This window comes from Siphateles boraxobius, unplaced genomic scaffold (assembly GCF_051911475.1).
Source record: "Siphateles boraxobius isolate OS27281-9 unplaced genomic scaffold, OSU_SipBor_1 25, whole genome shotgun sequence".
Taxonomy (NCBI): domain Eukaryota; kingdom Metazoa; phylum Chordata; class Actinopteri; order Cypriniformes; family Leuciscidae; genus Siphateles; species Siphateles boraxobius.
Genome location: NW_027508866.1, coordinates 8,384,969 through 8,398,182, shown reverse-complemented (window position 1 = coordinate 8,398,182; position 13,214 = coordinate 8,384,969). Strand labels below are relative to the sequence as shown.

General features: G+C 39.7%; 1 long non-coding RNA gene across 2 annotated transcripts in view; it reads left to right on the top strand.

The window, feature by feature from the left end:
- The window catches only part of LOC143749852 (uncharacterized), a 34,207-nt gene extending 21,544 nt beyond the window's left edge, over window positions 1-12,663 (top strand). For both annotated transcript variants that reach the window (XR_013207080.1, XR_013207079.1), the window contains exon 4: window positions 11,997-12,663. This is a non-coding gene — a long non-coding RNA (uncharacterized LOC143749852). The remainder of the gene's footprint in view (window positions 1-11,996) is intronic.
- The last annotated feature ends 551 nt before the right edge of the window (window positions 12,664-13,214 follow it).

Sequence of the window (13,214 nt, the reverse complement as noted above, 5' to 3'; positions counted from 1 at the left end):
CATTCACGCTTCTTTCCAAATGGTGACGTGAATCTCCTTCTGCGTGGGGTTAATAGTATTTGCACACACAACGGCTGCAACCACAGTGCGGTCCCCTCCTGACAACCGCCTGGATTGAGCAGAGTAGGGGACATCTCTAGGGTCTTCAAGTGGGCACCTTCCGTCATCAGTGTTTCGTCGACTAGCCCACGACACCTCAAGAGGGCTCGACAGTGACTCTGGCGTCCCAGAGTCACCCCCCTCCGTCCCCCACTCAACTCAGCCCAGCTTACTGACCTTTACATCCCTCCTGCTGCTGAGACTGCTCCTTTGACCTAACCACAATCTCTCACAACCTCTCCACAACCCGACCATACGCGCCAGCCCATTTGACTTAGGCTGTCGAGCCCCACTGCGGACGTTAAAGCGGTCAGTGGCAACGGTGGCATACTTTATGAGATACAGTGGCATACTACCGCAAAACACATTATCTGTCCAAACACCAATCCTCATTCACGCAAAATACACAGGAACGTAATAACTGTAATTACTATTCAAACTATACAAATAAACCAACAGACTCATCAAATTTTCAAGAATTTTTCGAAACCGTAGCATGGCGGACTGTACACAGCCAGCCAGACTCTTTCCGTCTCAACCACAGCCAGTTGCTGCTCCTTTCTGCTGCTTCAGATAAGTTCTTTACTGTGCGACGCAACTCTTGGCCACTGAATCCGACGTCTCTGAGGAACCGGGTTGTTGAGTGTGCCACAAAACCTCGACAGCCACTTCCACTGGATAAACTCGGACTCTCCATCCTCGCTGTTCTGCTTCAGTGCCCAGATGAGCATACTGCAGTTTCTTCCTCTCATATGCCTCATCTGCAGCATCCTCCCATGGCAGTGTTAACTCTATCAGTTGAACAATGCGTGCTGATCCAGACCACAAAACAATATCTGGTCGGAGGTTAGTGGTGGCAATCTCAGGTGGAAAAATAAGCCGTTGATCAAGATCAGCCAGCATCTTCCAGTTCCTAGCAGCTTCCAGTTGTCCTGAGCGAGAATTGGTTTTAACACATTTTCTTGGTGGTTGCTCGCCTGGGCGGAGGAATATTGTCTTCTGCGTGTAATGTTTTGCTAGAACAGATGGCAACTTATAGGTCATGTTACGCTTGTCTTACAATGCTAAAGCCAAACATCGGAGTACTTGGTCATGGCGCCAAGTAAACCGACCTTGGCTAAGAGCCACCTTACATCCTGTCAAAATGTGCCTTAATGTGGCATGTGATGAACACAAAGGACAAGAGGGATCCTCTCCTACCCAGAGGTTTAGGTTCTGCGGTGATGGGAGAACATCATATGTTGACCTGATAAGGAAATTGATCCTACTCTCTTCCATTGACCAAAGGTCTTGCCAGCCCATCTTGCGTTGTTCCACACTCTCCCATCTCATCCACTCTCCCTGCTTGGCCTGGGAAATGGCCTTTATACATCTCATCCTCTCCTCCTGCTTTCGCACCTCGTTGACTACCAGCTTCCTCCTTTGAACAGAAGCTGCCTTGTGCCATTTAGGAGGAACTAAACTGAGCCAAAAAAACCCTCTTCCATGCTGTACCTGTCCCACGATATACCCAATTTGAAGGGCAGCCTTTGCCTCTTCCACAGATTTCTTTGCTGACCACTTTCTACCAGTTTTTAACACAGGTGCTGCCTCCCTTACACATTTCTCGCGTGACTCTACTAAGGTCATTTCCAGTCTGACCTTGGCGCATCACTCTTTTGAGTCGATTCTGTTCAAAGACTTCATCAAACAAGTTAGCAGATCTGTCTAAATCGGTTTGCGAATCAGTTTGAATGATCTGTTCAGTTTCCTGCACGCACTGAATCACTGAAGCGCTTTCAATTCACACTCGACTCGTTGTAACAGGAAGATTTAAGATCACCAAGAGCGTTGGATGAAGTGGCCGTGGTGTGGACTTACAGTATAGTGAAAGCAAATCTGCAAATGCATCATATTTTTGCCAGCGATGAAGATCTTTATTAGTTGAACATCTTGCTGTCTGTGAATGAATGATTAATTTCATTCAGGTAATACATTTTACAACCAAACAGATTATTATGCCACGAGAGCACTACTACAAAGTATGACATTATCCGTTTTTTTGGACATATAGCCTACATTAATTTATAGGCTAGATTAAATAAGCTAACATTGTCCACAGTTTATGAAATGAACACCCGCGGTAATGTGTGTGTAGGCTATTGAGCAGTGGCGTGCGAACTCGACTTGAAAAATGCCTTTGCCAACCTTAGACACAGTTAACCAGTTTAAACATGCTTTCAGAAATACACATTTGATTACATTTTGGAGAACAGTCAGAAGAAGATGAAGATCCGTCCGTTTTTTTTTTCATTGGATACCTTTTGCTCTTACTCAAGTAACTATTAAGATTATTACTTTTACTCTTACTTTGAGTAAATATTTCTATAAGTAGCTACTTGTACTTTTACTTGAGTACAGTTTTTGGATAGGTACTCTACCCACCTCTGATCATAGGGAAATTTTCATTTTTGGGTGAACTTTAATGATGTCAATCAATTGATTTTGTTCTGGGGGTTCAATACTTCTGTAGTTCAAATATGATGGGGATCAAAAAAAAAGATTGAGATTCACTGTTCTAAAGAACATGGTAATAGTTTGTTGTTAAACCTAAAAAAGTTCTCTCATCAGGCTGCAAAACCCTTTTTGCTTCTAAATGGATTCTTTAATTTTAGTGGAGCTGTATCCGCAGCTACATGTAGCTGCGGATACAGTTCCACTAAAATTAACACACAGTTAATTTTGGTGAATATGAACACACAGTTTATATTGGTGAATATTCACCAAATGACTGTGTGGTGTTCACCGACCTAATTGCCCATAATAATACAGTGACTTGAATCGTGAGTTGTTGACTCAATTTATTTCACTGGGGTTGACGGGAGACACTGCAGACAGGTCCACAGCATGAAGCAGGCATGTGGTGTTTAGTAATGGAGCAGAACGGAGCTGTGTAAAACAGAAAGCTCCCTTATAAACTTTCTGGAGAGACGCTTTTAGCTTAAACAGCGCAACTTAAATTCGATTAAGGTTGACGAAAATATGATTTCAGACGGGGGTCTCGACACTGAAGAGTGTCTCTTTCAGCTGCTGAAAATAAACCTTACCCATAATCAGATTTCAGCTGTAATTAACATTAATCCTACCACCGAATCCTATTTTGCACAAATTATTTTTAAATGCACCAAATAAAGGCCTCAGAGAGTGGCTGTGGATCCAGTGGAGTGATTCGTGGGCCAGTGCTGCTGGGACACAAGTCTGGTCAACCCTGGCTGGGTCACGTGAGAGAGTGTGTATGATGTTGAAAGACCCGAAACACATGATGACCACAGGAATATCACTGAAGATGTGTCCCAGCGCAGTATTATTAAAAGAGCCAAACACCAGCTATCTTTGGCATGTGGCTCTGTTTTACTTAGTGTGGGCCTGGGTGTGTGTAAGAGAATACCTGAAACACATCATGTGCACCAAGCTTCGCAAACTAAAGATCCACACTGTAAAAAAAGGTTGCTGCCTTAAATTTTTAAGTACAATCAACTTGGAAGTCATGTCAACTTAAATTAGATTAAACAGCCTTTAACAATGAATTTGATCTTGTATAACTTATAAAAAAGTTGGAAATTGCCTAACTTATTATGATGAGTTAAAGCTATGTAAAATCATGTTTTCATAACTTATTGATCGTATCATTTTACAGTGCAGTCTCTCTAAATCTGTCATTATTCAGGAAAGCTCCCGACAGAGCTTCCAAAGCAGCGATGCTATTCACTGCTGTTCACAAATGAATTGAAATATTGATTTTAGTTTAAATGATTTTATAATCTTCCCTGTATCTTAGAGCTTCCTCTTAGAAAAAAAATCACAATGCACAATTTCTATCACAATGTACAAAACAATTGGCACTAATACAAGAGGAACACTGCACTGTAAAAAAAAAGAAGAATGATTGTGTGATGAATGTACCGATTTTGGAAGTTTAGGCCTAAAAAGAACAAATCATCCTATTATTTATAGTAAAATCCCTAAACTGAGAGTCCCTGAAATCCTGTGTGATATTTCATAATATTGATGTATTTTCATTTTAATAATTGTGTTCTTTTTTTTTTTTTTTTGCTATCAGTTATATACATTAGCGTTTTATGTTAAATTCTGTTTTAAATTAATGTTTTTTGGCATTATTTTAGTTTCATGTGATGGTGTTATTGTTTTGTATGACACTGCGTGCACCTTCTATGTATTAGGTATTTAAATATTATTTACCTCAACTTTTTTTTTTCTCTTTACCCCCTGTGTTATTTTGGTGGTTGTCAGGGAGCATAAGCCTCAGTAAGACAGTTGTGATGGCTCAGAAAGTTCCTGCTTCGCCCCACGTCACCATCAATGGCACAGTGCTGTCGGTTGTCGAGAAATTCGTCTATTTCAGCTCAACCTTGACAGCAAACAACAGCCTTGATCCTGAACTGAATACCAGGATCGGTCGTGCCTCAACAACCTTTGGGCGGCTTCAGTCTCGCGTCTGGAACAACAGCCACCTTTCTCTTAAAGTAAAGGTGCATATGAGTCCTGTGTGCTCTCCGTCCTGCTATATGAAAGCGAAACGTGGCCTACATACCGGCGGCAGGAGCACAAGCTTAAAGGGACACTTCACCTATTTGCATTAAGCTTTGTATCGTTAGAAACCCAGTCATATTTTTGAATGGTCGTTTATTATTCCCTCATTTTCCCCTGAGACGAGAGAAAAAATTATTTCAGTGTTGCAGTTCCTGCTTATAATGATGTAAAAATCTTCATTTTGCGTCATTCTAAGCAGGAAGTCCCATATCTTTGGAGAGCGGTTCAAACTACATAGACTCGTTCCTCATTTTTCCAGGGGGTGGGACCCACTCAAACTACAGACCTATTACAGATCAGTGGGTGGGACTTCACTTTCTGAAACTAAAAAACAATATCCTCCATCTTGTTTGGAAGCTAAGCTAAGGCGCTGTGGAGCCAGATGTGTAGTTACGACAATGGTGAAATGTAGCTACTCAATATGATATGGAAGAAGAGGATTTTGAAAGCTTGAATCAGTTGTTCGTGGCTACTTTTACGAGCCCCAATATAACGAAGAGGAGCTGAGGTTGATGGAGGAACAGGAGGCAGAAGACCTGCCTGTCGCGGACGAGTAGCCCGGACTGGCTCGAGCTGGGGCGGACTGGTGGTGTCTGTGCTCTCACTGTGCGCCTACGGACACAGAGATTTCAACAGAAAATTTCAACGATGGCAATTTCTCCTGGACGAAATCTCTTAATCAGACGAGGACACGGACGTTTGTGTTGTGGTGTGAACCATCCTAGTTTGGCACCGCATATTCTGTTCTGACTGAACATCCCGGTATCATGCAATAATTCACCATTTCAAACAAATACAAACGAGGAGTCATTCACTAATGAGTTTGCCAACTAACTAGAAATTTTGTGTGAAATGAATTTCAAGCTCTGGTGGTAGCTAGCCTTGTAGACAGAAGAGTGATTTCTCTGATGGGCGGGTACCTCATAGGCGCTGTTCTGGATTAGTGGGAGTGGCTTGCGGAGCTTTGCAATGTGGTGCATTGTGGGAGTTGTTGTCTTTCATACAAATGCGCCCTAAAGTTACTTTCTGTCTTTCCTCGGTCAAGAAGGCACCAAATCCGAAATTTATTTTACATTTCGACTACATATATGACCCACTTTCAATAAAGATTAATGTTCCCATGGGTGAAATGCTCCTTTAATGCTTTTCACTTCCATTGCCTACGACAGATCCTTGGCCTGTCATGGCAGGATCAGGTCCCGAACATAACCGTGCTGAAGCTCACTAACAGCAGCGACATGTACACTGCGTTCCGGAGGAGGCATCTCAGATGAATCTACCATGTCCATCTTCCATGGGGAGTTATGGGACACCGCCCTCATGGCTGACCCAAGCTCCGCTTTAAGGATGTCATCAAGCGGGACATGAATGTCTTTGCGTCATGTCCGGGGTGGACATCAATGCCGCCATCAAAAGACTGCTTGGCTCCCATCCTTCTTAATTCTATCAGCTGAGAGCGTTTGAAGGGAGACAAGAAGTGCTTCATAGTCCTTCATCACATAAAATATGGCAAGCCCTACATAGACAGAATTCCAATTACTCCAATCTTGTTTTTTATTTCCTTTTTCAACCCTGACCGACGGCATCACCTTGCGGAAGACCGGGCAGCTTGGTGGTCTGCGCTGACATAGGCCACGATTCTGTCCTGCCATGATTACACCAGCTTTTAAACAGAAAGACGGAATGTAAGACACCGTTTAGATCGGCGCCTCTGCTGCGAAAGACCTAGATGATTGATGATGATGTTTAGTGCCTGTTTGCCATTGTTTCCATTGCTGCCATGTTTACTTCCACAGTTGCCCTTGTTTGTTGCCGTATGATTCATGACCTTCACCTGTGCTCTGTTTAGCCTCTTGTTATCTTGTGTATATACCCCTGTGTGTCAGTAGTCTGTTGTTGGTCATAGTCTTTATCTACTCCTTGTAAAGCTGCTGTGTTTAGATTTGTGTTTTTGCTTGGATTATCGTCAGCCTTGTTTGGATGTTTCTTGTTCTGTAAAAATTACGTTTTTTTTAATAGTGTGCAATAATATTAATGCTGAAATCCTCTGATGATTTTCAATACTCTCGATTACTGAGACTCAAGATAACACCATTTGCATTTGTATGAAAGACCGCTGTGTGATAAACAGTTTGCCATTGATAGACCATGGGAAATCTAGTGAAATATCTGACTGCTAAATTCCTTCACTGACCAATCAGAATCAAGTTTTCCAGAAAGCCATGTTATGAAATGAGACAAGTTGAGGGAAATTTTACCTAAAAACAGGAAGCCTAAAACAAATCACAGGACTGTCTCGCAGAGATTTCATGGCAACATAGTCTCGTAAATGTAATTTTCTTATACCCAGGGAACATTGTAGCTTTGTTGATAATAAAAAACAAATTTACTGACAGCTTTAAAAAGCTACTCAATATTTGGGCAAAGCTTGTTTCTATCTCTACGTTCCAGCTAAATCCATCTAAAAGCCTAACAAATATAGGTTTAAATAGATGAGGACTAAACTGCAACTATGTCTAACGCTTTCTTCTGTACTTACGTGTCATCAGTTAACATCAGAGAAACAAATTTTAAACATATGTAACTTTTTTTCCTCCCAAGAAATACAGACTGCGTATAATATTCACAGACAGACACTTTATTGTAAGAATTTTATGTCAAAAAGGGAAAAAGTGTAAATTTAGGTTAGGTTGGTTGGAGTGTCTGGGTTTGAAACTTGTGAAGTGGCTTCATAACAGCTCAAATTGTGTGATTTACATAGCTGTTAAAATCAAATGTGGCCAACAGGCACACGTCTGACATATTCTATTCAGCTTGTCAGCATGTTTCAGAAGAGATGGAACAAAGGGAGGTTCCCTTTGACTACGTGAATTCCCCTTTATAATTCTCAAGCTGGTTTGACAGATCATGGGCTGTCTGAAGAGTAGGTTCCAGAGTGGTTTTTCTCTGAACTGAGGCCTTGCTTTTGAGGGAATCAAAAGCATGGTCAATTAGGGGTACATTTTATGGCTAATTAAACAAACCATGCTAACAGAACAGAAAAATTGCCTACTACCTTGTTGAAATAAGTCATATGACTCTTGTTTGTCTTCATATAAATCAAAAGTGCACTAGATCAGCAATATCCCATCCATCTCAGTGTGAGGTCTGCAGCACAAAATGTAAAACTAAATACTGTGTGTACCAATGAAGCATCAATTTTGAAGCTCAGCAAGTGATTTTTCTGTCCTACTTTCTAACTCTTCCCTTTAATGCAGGCAAATTAAGTCTGGCTGGCTCTTTTGGCCAATTAAAGAGTGTAGCGTGACAGGAGATGAAAGCGCTCTGGTCTACTTTCAACGTTTGCAGCACTGTCCATTGCCAAATATGGCGACATTTTAAAGACCCCATCAAAATTGGCTTTTAGTCCAGAAATGTTAGATTTAAAATCATCTATATGCTAGTGTACACCTAGTTCAAAAATGTTAGCAAGTGGAAAAAGTTACCCTTCAGTATATGCAAAAATGCTGATGACTCATCCCACACAGATTTTTGTCCAATCAAATGCTCTTTAGAATGAGAACGTCTCAACTACGAAAACAGTTCTTACCAACTAGCAAGTAGCATGTTACATTTCATGACTGTGGCATACAGTAGGATTATTGACCTCCTTAGATGTCCTTCCTTAGATAAACTTAGATGTCCTTAGATAAACTTCCTTTTTTAATAGGTAATGGCTGCGTCTGAAAGCTTAAAATGGTGTCTTAGGAGGATGCATTTTCGTAGTATGAATGAAATTTGGACGTACTACCAAAGCCACTTGAAAGTAAGCTAGCAACCTTGGCCGAAAAAAGCAAACGCTGCGGTACGCAAGGAAAGAGACAAGAGGCTTTTCATTGAGGAGAGGCTTTACTCAGCTGAATAAACCACTTTTGTGAGGAAATAACTTATCATTTAATGATAGCCCATCTGCTAATCTTCAACATGTTTGCTTTTAAACATTCGTTTTGGATTTAAGAGATTTGGATTAATGAGTTTATAAGAGAAGTTGCGGACAGGTATGATTCAGTTTGCAGGACTTCTCATTCATTTTTATGGTAACCGCAAACAGTGATTGACTGTTGCGCAACTCTTAATGAAATTCAATGATGTGAAGGCTAGAATGTGATTATATGTGAAATTAGCCGTTACACTTTTTCAAAAGGCAGACCCACAGATCCTCGTATCTCCCAATAATAAGACACTTGCTGCATCCCAATTCGCATACTATCCGTCCTAAATCGTATTCAAAATTAGAATTAGTTTGTCCCAAATCATAGTATGTTTAAATGAGTATTACAAAGCTACCCGGATGGTCTACTTTTTATGGTTATTATCCGAAGTACAGATCGATGCACACTCTAAGAACTAATATTGCCCACAACCCATTGCGTGTTGGATGAGGATTCTCTATTAGAACTACAAACATGAATACAAAGTGTTTCAAAAACTACAAACATGGCAAACGTGCAAGTCCGACGGTCAAGTAGAGAGGTTTAGATAAAGGGGTTTGAGTGATTAATTATCAATATCTAACCTGACAAAAAGATATGTATTCAGTGTTATCCACATTATATGTAATCTGCAACAGCATTGTGAACTTTTGTACGGATACGTTTGGTCATTAACGTTTAAATGCATCATTGTGCAAATTGCAAACTCATTAGACAGTCATGTTGTTACTGTCACATGACCTACTAGCGCCAGTTGCGTCGCTTTACTTCCATTCATAAATCTCCTCTCATGGCTTCCCTGGATATTAAAGTGTCCATCGAATGTGCACTTCAGAATCTCTGTGGAAGTAGTAGGTCATCCAGGGACTTTTCACAGGCTACTGTTTTTCGAATACTATGGCTGCATCCGAAATCGCATACTTCCCAACTATATAGTAGGTGAAAAACAGTATGTGACAAAAGAAGTATGTTCGAATTCACAGTACTCATAAAAGAGTAAGCAAAAAGTACAGATGACCTACTTCTTCCACAGAGATTCTGGTGTGCATTTGATGGACACTTTTCTATCCCATAAGGCCACATGGAATAGGATTAATGAATGGTAGTGAAGCTGGGCAGCTGGGCAGAAGCTGGTAGGTCACATGATAATGACAACATGGCAAATGTAGTACATCCAGATTACATTCATACTTCACACACTCAAACTATATAGATCTTTTTTTTTTGTGGTCGTGACGTAGCCTAATTACTTATTCAAAACAAGTGCCTACTCAAGAGAGTATGCGATTTGCGATGCAGCTATTCGGACATACTGCTCATTTAGCGTAGGCTACTATTTTTTGCACACTATATAGTAAAGAAGTATTCAATTTTTTTCAAAAGTTGTTGATTGGTGGTCAGTTTTCCACTTTTGATGTCATATCTAGCGAGAAATTGCTATTGAAGTAGTTAAATATTCGCTTAGTTATCACGTAAGCTCTATCTCTATTTAGCTGTAGATCCTTAAACCATTACGCTGCCTAAGAAGTCTGTCTGAAATCAGTTAAGGTACCTTCGCACGCAAAGCCTGTCTGCGAAGTAATTGCCTGATAAGGCAGCGAGGCAACAAGTCAGCTGCCTAAGCTTTCAGAGTCAGACACAGCCAATATGTCAGCACAAAAAAAAGAAAAAGAAATTGTTTTTTTTCTAACAAAACTTTGTGTCATAAGTGAAAATTAAAAGACAGTGAAGGTCAAGCTCTTTTAATTAGATTTTTAAATTCAAACACGTCTTTCTCTAATTCATGCTGTGCTCAATTATCTTCGCAGTTGAAACACATAGAGATGCCTCTGAAATGATGTAATAAATTGTACAGAGTTAGTTCAGAAGTGTTTTAAATAACAGTTTGTGTTGCAAGAGACCCTTAGCGCCTTTTAGCTTCAACTACATCTCCACAACTGATGATGGATGTATATTACATTCGATATTAATACAATTTTGACAGTCTGATCAAATAATGAGTCAAAGAAGGATTGTTAAAATCTGCAGATGGTCATTTGACACAGCAAATCGAAGGTCAATGACAAATTGCATTGTGGAATACAGTACAAGGTATTTTACAAGGAAAAATAAAGCTCCTTTTAGCTACTTCTTCACAGCTTGTATACTAGATTTTTTAAACCAAATTAGCATACTGTGTAACTTATAATAGCCTACTATACACTGCAGAGGAAGTATTTGAAATGTTTGACCCTGGATCACAAAACCAGTCTTAAGTAGCACAGGTATATTTGTGGGAATAGCCAACAATACATTGTATGGGTCAAAATTATACATTTTTCTTTTATACCAAAATTCATTAGGATATTAAGCGAAGATCATGTTCCATGAAGATATTTTGTAAACTTCCTACCGTAAATGTATAAAACATTTATGTTTGTGAGTGAATGCAGCACAATCGCGAAGATAAACGGACAACTTTAGAGGCGATTTTCTCAATGTTTCGATTTTTTTGCACCCTCAGATTCCAGATTTTCAAATAGTTGTATCTCGGCCAAATATTGTCCTATCCTAACAAACCATACATCAATGGAAAGCTTATTTATTCAGCTTTCATGTCAATTTTTAAATCTCAATTAAAAAAAATTTGACCCATATGACTGGTTTTGTCATCCAGGGTCACATATGGAAGTGCGCTATTCCGTGCTACTCCATGACAGGAAGGGTTTATAACAAGTCCCACAGCGTCACCTACTGGGTTTCAAGAGAAACACATGCCTCTGTTTATATTGAATTAATGCTAAAGATCTCCCTCTAGTGGACTGAGTCCACATTCACTGTTTAGTTGCCATTTTAGCAATTTTTTTTGTTGTTGACACAAGCAAGGTTGTTCTTTGTCAACATGCACATTAATTTTTGCATAAGTAGACTAATATACCACAACCGAGACTATCACTTTTCAGAGAACAGCTATACTAGAATAAAATAACTCACCCCACACAGGGTGATAAATACATATATTTCGTGTCGGTAGAAAATGATATAGCAGGGGGCCCAGCTGGAGACTGTATTTAATGAGTTATATTTGATGCAACCGAGGAAGATTTTATTGCTGCTTGCTTGCGGCTGTCGACTCGACAGAGAAGTAAAGTGGCAAGAGCAAGGGGATAATAGCTGGATGAGTGTAAACAAAATTACAAAAGCATGATAGGACAGAATGAATCAAGTCATGCCTGTTTGCTCTAGAACACATTTTTGTCATTTTGCTGCCACTTATACTGCAGTATAAGTATTGTGTGTCTCGCTTTATCTGAAATAAACTTGTTTAATGTCAGGATCTTGTTTTATATATTTCAGTGGCAATGGCAGTCGCACAGGCATGAGCGCAGGGGTGATTTGAGGAAACATGGAGCTGGATGTGCATCAAAAAGCATGAATTCTACGAGAGGGCCATTTCCTGGATGGAACGTAGCCTTCGTCAAGCAATAAAACCGTCTGCCCAGCTGCATGTTTAACTCCCTAAAAGGCTTGATGTTTTCAAGTGAAACTTTTCATTTATCCTTGGGACACCTGTATGGACAAGGAAGAAGAATGAGGCTTGTTGGCGCATCTATTTTTATACTACTTTGAAGTAGTGAGCATGAAAAGAATAAGAAATGCTGTTATTTCAACACTGGAATTTATGATGCTGCTTTAACATGATTCAATACAACTTTATCCTCCAATGGTATTTGTATTCATCTGGTGAAGCTTTTAATGATCTTGGTGCACTTGGTTTAAATTGTCTTTAGCTGTAATGTTTTTGATCCATTTAATCTTTTAGGCCTAAACTAGTATCACAACATTACATTAAATATTAATAGACAGTATAATATATATATTTGGAGGGGGATTATATTTTATTATGTAAAAATATAGAATGAATATCACATTTCTCTATACTTTAGATTAATGTGTTTCAACCAATGGGTCTGTTCTGATAGTGTCAGCAGGGAATCGTCAAAATAAATAGGGAGAAAAAACACTTTCCATGCTCTGTCGTTTCTGGTGTCAAAGCTTGTGCGAACAATCAAACTCTTTAGTTTTTCAGCAAGGATTTTTTGTTTACTTTTGTACAAATGTAAAATCTGGATCCTGAAGCAGAACCAGATGTAGAACACTGGCTCCCAATCTTTACAGCAGTGCCCAGTAGGGGGCCTCATTCAACTTCTGCAAGTAAAAAAAGGATTTTAATTAAGAAAAAATGAAATAAAGTATCAAACCACTAAAATGCAGCATCCAAAGTGACATAAAATGATTTACTCTGGAGAAAAATCAGGAACTTCCCAAGCAGGAGCACAATGACTGACTTTTTGAATCCAATGAATGGGATGGCAAAATAACATGGTTGTCATCTACTAATTGTATAGGCTTGTTCATGGCTAAGCCAAGTAAGTAGCTACCTTGAGATTTATTGTCAGGTGGTCTTTTTTTAGCCTCTCTCTCTGAAAAAACAACACATGCTCCTTGTAATTACATTTGGTCTGATGAAATGTGGAAAAACTACTGAACAATTTAAAATGCAAGAACATCTGG